This window comes from Copidosoma floridanum, unplaced genomic scaffold (genome assembly GCF_036245765.1).
Source record: "Copidosoma floridanum isolate Cflo_tuat_1 unplaced genomic scaffold, Cflo_Japanese_pri ptg000008l, whole genome shotgun sequence".
Lineage (NCBI taxonomy): Eukaryota > Metazoa > Arthropoda > Insecta > Hymenoptera > Encyrtidae > Copidosoma > Copidosoma floridanum.
Genome location: NW_028321885.1, coordinates 15,051,370 through 15,062,794, shown reverse-complemented (window position 1 = coordinate 15,062,794; position 11,425 = coordinate 15,051,370). Strand labels below are relative to the sequence as shown.

Here is an 11,425-nt window from a genome sequence, read left to right as displayed (position 1 = left end):
GTCGCAATATATTGGTTTTTTTATACATATATCCGTACGAAGTAATTGTATAGCCACAAGCTGCTTATCAAAAATATCACAGCTATGGAAATTAAGTCGTGCAATATAATATATACTTCTTTTTATAATTAAATAGTAAAATATAAATAAATAACACAAGCACCTATTACCCGATATCGCGGGGTGCTTACTAGCCACTCTATTAAACATTAAAATGTTAATTATTAACACAAGTGCCTATCATTCGATGACTCCAGGCTTACTGGCCACTCTATTGAATAAGGAAATATTATTAGTTAATAACACAAGCGCCTATCACTCGATGACTCAGGGCGTTTACTGGCCACTGTATTAAACAATTTATTTTCAACACAAGCGTCTATTACCTGACATTACAAGACCATAAGTAGCTACTTTAATAATTAATAAAGTAATAAATATTGCAAAAAGTTCATTTACTAGCTATTTGAAGCAATTTCTAGCTACTTTATTAATAAATAAAGCATAAGTTAATAACATAAATGCCACTTTCTATGTTACCTGTAGCGCTTGAGCTGTGAATTATAGCCAAATTAGTTTATAAAGACGCTAGTAAGCTCCAATAACCTGATAAATGGTGTTTTCGTTATTATTTAATAATTTATTATAGTATAAAGAGACTGCTTGTGACCGCTGAGCGTCCGCGTAATTTAATAATTAATAAAAAAGATAGATTAGTGCCCTGTGTTACCTAGTGATTAGCGATAGTGTTATAATTTCTTGCATCATTAAATATTACAGTAGCCAGTAAGTGACCTAGGTTGCCTAGTGATTGGCATCTTTGTTATTATTCATTGCTTTATTATTAATAAAGTCGCCAGTGAGTGCTTCGATTTATCGGGGGATTGACGCTTGCGTCGTTAATTATTATTTTATTATTGAATAAAGTGGCTAGTAAACGCCACGGGTCATCGGTTTATAGGCGCTTGTGTTACTGATTATTATTTTATTATTTAATGAAGTAGCTAGTAAGCTCCCCGTATTATCGGGTGATTGACACTTGTCTTTTAATTAATATTTTAATGTTTTATGAAGTGGCCAGTGAGTGCCCCGGTTTATCAGGGGATTGACGTTTGCGTTATTAATAAATATTTTACTATTGTATAAAGTGGCCAGTAAATGCCCTGGGTCATCAGTTGATAGGCGCTTGTGTTATTTATTAGTACTTTATTATTAAATAGAGGGGTTAATAAATGCTTAGGGTCATCAGTTGATAGGTTTATGTGTTAATTATTAACATTTTATTTTTTAATAGAGCGGCCAGTAAGTACCCCCCCCCCCGGTTATCGGGTGACAGGCGTTTGTGCTATTATTGATTGGATTATTTAGTGAATAAGCTAGGGGTTGTTTTATTATGTATGAAATTTCATCAAGTTATCTGGGTTTTTGCGTATTGCCGGGTGTAGCCAATTTGAATTTCGCGCGACTTTAGATGCCACTGTTGGGAGTATTGTCTTATTTCCCGCTTTTAGAGGAGGTTCTAAAGCTACCTGGCTCTCACCTAATTGGTGGGAGATATTAAAAATGCTGGCCTGTCATTGGTGGGAGTTTTTTCTGTTGGGAGAAATGTCCATGACCCCTCACGTCGTATGCGACTGCCAAGAAACAGCTAATCGATCTGCAAACTTTAACAACAAAGAAAACACGGTAAGACTAAACTGGTCACCAACCCATCCAATTACCAGCCACGCTCAATGCTGCTTAACCTTGCAGATCGGTTGAGCTTCTGACTCTAGCTCAAGTATCAGAAGACATATCCCACAGACTGTCTACTTATTCAGGTTAACCTGTTCTTAGCCATATTTTCTGCAGTATACTGCAACTCTCTGGACTTTAGAAATATTTTTTATGCAATCAGATAACCTTAAAAAAAGTATTAATTATTCAGCCTGAAAGAAATTTTTTAATTTCAGCCTTTTATGTACACAGCAGTAGGATTGTTCATATATATATGCTTTCCATTAGTGAAACGCCTTCATCAAACATAGCCTCTCCCTCTGACGTCTTCTTAAAATAAGACTTTTGGGAGATAATCTTTGTTGCCTGTATGTGTAGGCTATCGCATAATATAGCTCGCGTATAAACGTTTCGACACTATTCTTGGCTGTTCAGTAGATGCACTTTGTTCTCTTGAAGCGTAATAGCCGTGTCATTTAAAAATTGAGTGTCATAACAATATATGATAACAATATACAGGTACTGACAATCATCTTTCTCAGCATCCACTCCATTCATGTTCATCAGTTGTGTCGTTATTCTGTTAGCACTTTCACTTACTAATAATAACTAAAAAAATAATGCCTTGTACGCGATTCTCTTAACAAAGTTGACAGAATTTTGATGAGAGGCACACACAAAGAAGGGCTAGCTCTCACATTACTTTTTTACCTTCGGTTGAACGACTGACTCATGTCAAGATCTGTATTATCGACACATTATCGACCTTTGACGTCATGTTTTTCTTTAATCAGGGGAAAAATAACCTTAGTTTCCCAGTAAAAATTAAAGCTAACTTTAATGAATTTTTCAGTTACAAAAAAATATCGTAAAAATACCGTAAAAACAATAGTCAAGATTCCTTGATTACAACTTCACCATTGCTTTTACGGTAAAAATTTATGTAACTTTTTTCTAAGTTATTGATGGTACCTTGAAGTTCTGATCAGTTCAGGTGGAGTGCAGTTACTAGGTGTCAGAAAGTTACGCGGGAACATTAATGCTCTGCTTTGTACACCTAGTGAGCCGTGAGGGGTTGTACGTAAGTGATACGAGGACCTTGAAGTTCCACTTGGTCCAGCTGGTGAGTCCGTGCATTGTAATTTAGGACTCGATGGTTTAGCTAAGTAATTATCTAAAATAACCACCAACAATAGCAGTAGCAACTGACAGTATTGAAAATTTTCAAACAAATTATGAAGGTTCCTACTTTCATAATAAATAAAAAATATTTATAGCCACCTGCCTAACCTGTTATTTTACTTGGTGTCACTGAACCGTACGAGGACCTTGTAATTCTGATCAGTCCAGGTGGAGTGTAGTTACTTGGTATCCGTAAGTTATGCAAGGACATTAATGCTCTGCTTTGTATACCTAGTGAGCCGTGAGGGGGTGTACGTAAGTGATACCGGGACCTTAAAGTTCCGGTTACTCTAGTTAGTGAGTCGTTACTTGCTGCCACAGAGCAATACGAGGACCTTGCAGTTCCACTTGGTTCAGCTGGTGAGTCCATGCGTCGTAATTTAGGACTCGATGGTTTCGGAGAGTATGTTGGTGTGCTTGTAGAAGCTAATTTAGCTGGTGTACGTGTGTCCACAGTGTTCTGTATTTCATTGTCAGCACAACTATTAGACACTCTTGTATGGTCATAACTAATTTTTTCTTCCAAACTTTTAATCTGCTTCCGAAGTTCCAAGATTAATTTGTCCTTATCATATAAATCATGATCATAATCTGTACCTTTTAAATGATCAGTCTTAAGAGGCTGTTTATCTAACACGGTTATCTTTGATAGCAAAGTATCATGAGATATGATAAGTAATTTCCCCTGATAAGAAAACAAAACTATTTGTTTGTACACAACGTAACCGTATTTTCAGATAAACTTATCAATTACCTTTTTTTTATACATTTCATTGTTTAAGTTTTTTCGCTTTATTTTCTTGGCCTCATCTTCATTGGTTTCGACATCATCGTTCTCTTCTTCATGAGATTGTAAACCCTGATTTTGTTATGCCAGTATATGCAGTGCATCACTCCTTCGCATATTCCAGAATTTATATCTCGCATTGTTTTCTTTAAGGCTCTTGATATTATCTATAAGTACAGGTATTTCGACATTCATAGCAGGTATACAACGACATATATAGCGAAAGTATAAAGAATCAGTTACAAAAAGGATGTTGAAATACTCACCAGCAACAGCAAGTATTTGCGCTGGTTCAAAAATATTCTCCCCAGTGTCATCAACTCCATACTTTACGCGTTTTGGATGCGAATACTCATTCACGACAAAATCTTCTATGTCGCTGATGGGCACGTATCATATTTTTGTACTTTTATCCCCGATGAACTTAACAGCTGCAAACATTGTTGAGTGTGATTCTTCATCAGCATCCATCTCTACAGACATTGTAATATAAACGCATCTTATATGTCACAAGCAAATTCAGTTATTTTATATAAATAACGTCATTAATAAATACTAACCTTGCTACTTCTGCAAAAGCCAAAAGAGAAATATGTAAGTCGAAGAGAGATTGTATATAGTGTAGTCTGTATTCGCGCACGTATACATACATATTATATATAGGAGGGCAGGTTTGTTCGGCCGTCTGTTCCTTAGTTATTCTACCTATAGTTGGTAACGGAATACGGGCAACCGACTTTGGAATTTTGGAGCGTATCAAAATACCCGGGGCGCCCGCATTTTGGAATACGCTCAAAGAAATACCTATTACTGTGTACACAATTCAATGCCAAAGGAACGAACGTAAACGTGAATCATAAACCACCCGTTCCGTAAGCAATTCCATAGATCCACCAGTAGGTGTGGTGTGAGTGCTTAGAGAATATATACATGGAGGAAGCATTGTATGCTCCGGCCGCGAGACGAGATGAGAGAGACAAAAGACAAATAGCAGTACAACTTTTCTCTCTCTTACACGCCTCTGGTTGGTTGGCCCCCTTCCGTATATATAGGTATAGTCGTATCCACGAGTGACGGTCATGGGGTAACAGAGCAGATATATGTAACCTAAGCTCTGATGAAAAAGAACTTATACATTACCAGAGAATATAGAATATATCCTCTTTAAGTATAGAAGGCCAAAGCGGAATTCCAAGCAATACACACTAAAACAATAATCTTCCATTACAACATAATTAAAACAACAAAATTTAAATAAAAATTTCCAATTTTAATTAAAGCCCTAATACCTGGTTAAACAGTTCATGTGTGGCTAATGACTCAGTTGGAATGTTTGTCTTCGATAGCTGAGCGGTCAAGAATGCTCGATTAGCTTTTGCGCTCTGGGCTTCGAATCTGACCTATGGTTTTTTTTTTTTTTTTTTTTCAGGTTAACATTTTCATAATACTTGTTTTATTACGTTACGTTTGTTTATAATTTTTATGTATTTTTATAAATAAATTTATTTTATAAGATTTCACACTTTAATAATGAGATTTAAAAAACTACTCTTGGCTAATGCCAGTAAAATACTAATGCAAAAATGTGTAAATACTTTTTGTATGTTATTATTATTACAAGTGTAAATAGTATTTGTTTAATTACTTACTGCATTGATCGATACCGATTTATTGGGGTTCTAATATCTAATATGCCCTTTATTCTGCATGTATCCTATCCTAATAAAAAATACTGCCACCTTCCCGTCGGTTTCCATTGAGTAATGCCAATAAAAAATGAATTATACGACGAATTGTAATAGTATAATATTGAATTTATGCTCGCATTAGTATTTTGTTGGCATTAGCCAAGAGTAGTTTTTTAAATCTTATTATTTAAGTGTGAAATCTTATAAAATAAATTTATCAATAAAAATATATAAAAATTATAAACAAACGAAATGTAATAAAACAAGTATTATGAAAATGTATACGTGAAAAAAAAAAAAAAGCATAGGTCAGATTCGAAGCCCAGAGCACAAAAGCTAATCGAGCATTCTTGACCGCTCAGCTATCGAAGACAAACATTCCAACTGAGTCATTAGCCATACATGAACTGTTTAACCAGGTATGAGGGCTTTAATTAAAATATGAAATTTTTATTCAAATTTTTTGTTTTAATTATGTTGTAATGGAAGATTATTGTTTTAGTGTGTATTGCTCGAAATTCCGCTTTGGCCTTCTATACTTATAGAGGATATATTCTATATTCTCTGGTAATGTATAAGTTCTTTTTCATCAGAGCTTAGGTTACATATATCTGCTCTGTTCCCCCACGACCGCCACTCGTGGATACGACTATACCTATATATACGGAAGGGGGCCAACCAATCAGAGGCGTGTAAGGGAGAGAAAGGTTGTACTGCTATTTGTCTTTTGTCTCTCTCATCTCGTCTCGCGGTCGGAGCATACAATGCTTCCTCCATGTATATATTCTCTAAGGGTGAGTGTGGTGACGCTGCTGTCTTAATCTTAGGGGTACGGAAACGGAAAGTCCGGCGGCAGAACGACTGTATACTGCCTTTCATAAATCCACTGATTGTTGATCTTTCAGTAAAGGCGCGAAAATAACTCACATTATTTCTAAAGAGAGATAGAGAAAGAATTTTTGTTTGATTTAAACTCAGTTCTATACATACTAAACAATAGCAGGTTAGCTAATTTCCTATATACTTAAACATTATTATTTCTTTATTTTATTTATATAAACTATCTCCTTTATGAATTGAGTGTTATGACTTTCAACCTAGTGATCTATTATTTACTTCATTAAATATGAATACTTTTTACTTTCTGGTTTTTTGGACAAACATGAATTCATTATACCTTTCAGTATTCAGTAATCTAGTAGTGGCTTATGTTTATGCATGCACACACATATTAGTATTAATAAAAAAACGTTTTTTTGCAGTAAAGATACAATGCGCAGATACAAGAATTTTTTAGACGATGCATCTCAGTGTACCACGATCAACAGCTTACAATCGACGTTTAGCCCAAATTAATTATGATGCTTGTAGTGATGATGAAAACAGGCGTGTAAGAGAACATCTTTAATTATTTCAATAATGGACTCTAATTTTTCGTTCGTTGATCACATAATGGAATATATTTCATTTAATTCATAACCTTTATTATGCTGGTATGCTTTGGCTTCTGTTTGATCTTTTGTGAATGTTATCAGTTGACAATTATTATTTTTTGTAAAAATGCAACATGAAGACCATCAGCAGCTCATTTATGAGCAGCTCCATTCACCCTCCATGTTACTGGAATAAGCCGAAGAAGAGCCCAATGTATGCAAAGACGCAGATGAGATTGAGTCGAACATATCTGATAATAATGCTGTGATTCATGGCAGGTTCGTGAACGATAATCATCTTGCCTATTTCGTTCCATCTGATGCAGAAGATGAATATTTTCATGTACGTATCCTACCAAACAATAATTATTGCATGAAATACACTTCCTCGTTGTTCAAAAATTTTGTTAAGCATGTTACTAATGGACACGCTTATAGGAAATGGTTCAAAACATTAACTAATGAGATAGGATGGATAACATGACCTAATTATCTTTGAAATTATTTCTAACAACAGTCTTTTCGTTGGTTTTTTCCTATTTATGATCCACGATAATCATTCATTGTCAGATGTTGACTCGCTTGCAAGGTGTTGTCGTCTAGTTCGTGACAAACAGATTTTTTTTTTTTTTTAATTTTTGAATTCTCAGATTGCACATTGCATTGCGTAGTGTATTTACGTATACAGTATGGGAAAGATAACCTAGTAAGCTAAGAGGCAAAATGCCAGAGAGGCAATACTCCAGTCAATAATCATTTTACGATTATATTTATTTTTTTTACTTAAATTCAAGTTTAATTTCCAAATAAGAGCATTTTTTCGTCATTGGCTGGAGTCTTGCCTCTCTACTGCTTTCTGGCATACTTTACTCTAATTGCAATCAATAAATCTGCAACGTAAAAAGCAACTCTATTTTAAGGAGAAGTTCTTGTCTTCATACATTCCAAATTAAAGTAGCTAAATAATTTGATAGATCAGTAAAAAAAAACTAATTCGGATATTCGTTTTACCCAGCCATGTCATGATACTTTGTTTACATACATGAAGTGATTTAAGCAAGTGACCACGAGGGTGAAGCACTGGCGGTTTGACATACGTAATAAGAGAATAGGCACGAATTTTATTGACGTAATTGAACTACGTAATAGGCTTTGCGTAATTACCCTCAGTAATGTCCACCGTATAATGTAATTAAATACATGAATTGTTAGAGCAGAATTCTTTTGTGTAAAGCGTTGACTAATTTTTAATGATCTTTTTATGTGCATTGATATTAGAGTATACACGGTGCTATGGAGTTGATACTTTTTCTTATAATGCAAATTTTTTTATAGCGTAACTGGGAACAAGACATCAGCGGAAATGAAAGTGAAGATGGCAATGATGCTGAGAAAGAACAGTTTCATGACGCTAAGAATCAAGTCGTAGAAGAAGTACTTAATGATGCAGAACCCCCCTTAAGTAATTTGCAACAAATTTTGCCAGATGGTGAGATTAATCAAGTAATTGATGTCCCGTTAAGTGTAAGTCGTGCTGATATTCTTCTCGCCGTACTAAAATTTAGTCTAGTATATAATTGACCTCAAATCGCTATAGCAGACTTATTTAAAATGTTGAATTGCTTTTTAGTGCGCCCAATTTTTGATGATACGGGTTATATAATTGACAAGATTTTTTACATTAAAAATAATGTAGATTACCATTGTTTGGGCCCTCACTGTAAATAATATGTTAAGAAATTTGATAGAAGTGTTGACCATAGTGCGAGGTATAATACTTGTCTCCCAGAATTCTCTTTAGATGATCCAACATACACAGATTTTTTTGCTCTCATAGATCCCGAAAAAGAAATCGCTCGTCTAATTGAACAAAATTATTGACCTTGTGAAAATATTATGAATGACGTTGCGCAAGAGACGATTTACGAATTTCATACTTGTGGCTTGTATGAGCAATTTAGACATTCATTGCCACCAAATAAGAAAAATAATTTCTTAACTGCAATATTTAATAGCGATGGATCCCCGGTATTTAAAAGCTCTATGTACTCTATTTGGCCAATACAACTTGGGATAAATGAGTTACCCTATTACGTCAGAACTTCTACACCTATAATCTGTGGATTATGGTTTGGTAAGCAAAAGCCTGATATGAATATTTTCTTAGAGCCTTTTGTAACAAAAATGAATAGATTAACTAATGAAGGTGTAGTATGTAATGTTGCAAATATTTTTCGACACCTCTATGTTTATTGCATCTGCTGCTGCGTCGATTCGCAGGCACGAGCCCCAATGCAAGGCATCAAGCAATATAATGGATACTACGGTTGCAGCTGGTACCTGCACCCTGGGTATTATGTTGGTCAAGAAAGAAGCGGTTGTGTCAAGTATACACTTATAGACGATGCAGTGGAACTCAGGACCGACGTTGGTATGTTTCAGCATGCAGAAGAAAGCATACAACAAGGGCAACCTGTTTTCGACGTTACACACTTGACTACGCTGTCTAATTTAGAAAAGTTTAAGTTGAGCTCAAGCTTTGTTCCAGATAGTATGCATTGCATTGATCTGGGTATTGCCAGTCAATTTATTAAGTACTGGCTTGAATCTAGTAACATGCCTTACTCATTGAGCAAGAATGATATCGATAAAATTGATGTTGTATTGAAAAAAGTCAAGGTCCCTAAGGAAATTTTAAGATTTACCCGTTCTATTACTAATAGAAGCTTCTGGAAGGCAAAGGAATGGGAAAACTGGGTTCTGTACTACAGCATGCCTATTTTACTACTTTTTCCTTGTTTACGACCGTACGCTAAACATTGGAACTTACTAGTACAATCCTATTTTATTTTAATGAAGGACAATATTACCATAGAAGATTTGCAAAATGCTGACAGAATGCTGAGAAAATTCGTAGTTTATATAGAATATTACTATTCTAGATCAGCTATGACGTACAATGTCCATCAGCTTTTGCATTTAACGCAAAGAGTTGCCAATTGGGGTCCTCTGTGATCTCATTTTGGCTATTTTTTCGAAAATGGCAATGGTCGTATAATAAGAATGGTCTATGCCGCGAAAGGTGTCCTAAACCAAATCAGCAGACAAATCGAAATGGTGGAAAGTGAATTGACCCTTAGAAGTCACATAGATTTAAATCCAGATTCACAGGTATTGCCTTTTGTCAAATACTTAGATAAACAAGAAACCAAATCATTTTTAAAATTAACTCTATGTATTGCGGGCCTAACTATCCAGTAAGCTTAAGGTGGATAAGACTTCTTAATTTATCTAATCAAAGCCAAATATATCGAAAAATGATTAGGAATCAGTGTGTATATACGTCCCTTAGAAACAGTGCATTTCGCTCAAACAATTCGTTTGCAGTAACTAATAGTGGGGACGTTGTCCAGATCTTAAATTTCATAGTCGACCAAATTCAAATGAAAGAATTGATGATTTTTCGTCCTGTCAAAACTGAAGATATATTTGGCGAAGAGCATGTGTCGTCGCTTAAAAGAATTGCAAGAGTTAGTTACGCTTTAATTCCGATTGAAACTAATACAATAGCAAAGATTTGTGTCCAAATCAGTACAGATAATAATAACAAATTTATTTCACCAGTGCCTAATTTATATTCTTTTTAAAACAAGTTATAATGTACATTATTATTTATATCTACTTTAGTTCATTATAATCTTAATTATAATTCATTGTATATTATACAGTACCTTTATTTTCAATAAAACAAAGAAGAAATTTTTGTATAGCTTATTTCGGTTTCACCTGGATTACGCAATCATACAGGAATGACCTTTAAGCAATTTTATACATAATTTAATGCACATTAAAGTTACTTAAATTATTTGCTTTCACCGATGTTTCACATGCATATTTATTTCGGAATTTAGTGTACGTAATTTATCTACGTAATTCTTATTTTCGTATCGTAGTTACGTCATTTATCTACGTTACTGTGCTACGTAACGATTTGTTCCATTTCGTTACGTAATTCTCATACGTAATTAACGTACGTATTTTAAATACGTAACATATCTACGTGACAATTAGCAATAGGGTAACAAACTTATGGACACGATGAGTAGAAACATTTTGTTTTGTTAACAAATAAATCAAAGTAGTTTTATAAACATCAAAGATATTAGAAGTATTGTAAGCCAAAATACTTATTGATCAAGTACATACATTTTGGCACTTAAAGAATGTCTGTACAATAGTCCCATGTCTGAAAAACAGTACCAATATACATATTAAATAAGATTGAAAAAAATCGAAATCTATTCCTGGACATCGTATTGCATACGACAGGGTAAAACATTATTCACAAAAGCCTAGCATCAGTACTGCAGATAACAAAATTTAAAGATTGTAATCGGTTTTCGAGCAGTTTTTGTTTGTGTTTACTATTTTTCTTTGCAAGTTATATTCTTTCTTTGAACAAATAATGGGAAAAATGTAATTTTTTTTCTTACAAAACTTTTGTAAGAAATTGAAAAAAAATGATTCACAATTTCACTGAAAAGTCATAAATAAAAATTTGACCATCTTTACAAAAATAAGTCTTCAGCCTAAAAGTTTACTAAATTTTTGCTTGTGTT

General features: G+C 34.2%; 1 pseudogene; it reads left to right on the top strand.

Moving 5' to 3' along the window:
- Window positions 1-1,605: 1,605 nt before the first annotated feature.
- On the top strand, window positions 1,606-10,067 carry LOC149375319 (uncharacterized; annotated as a pseudogene).
- Window positions 10,068-11,425: the final 1,358 nt, after the last annotated feature.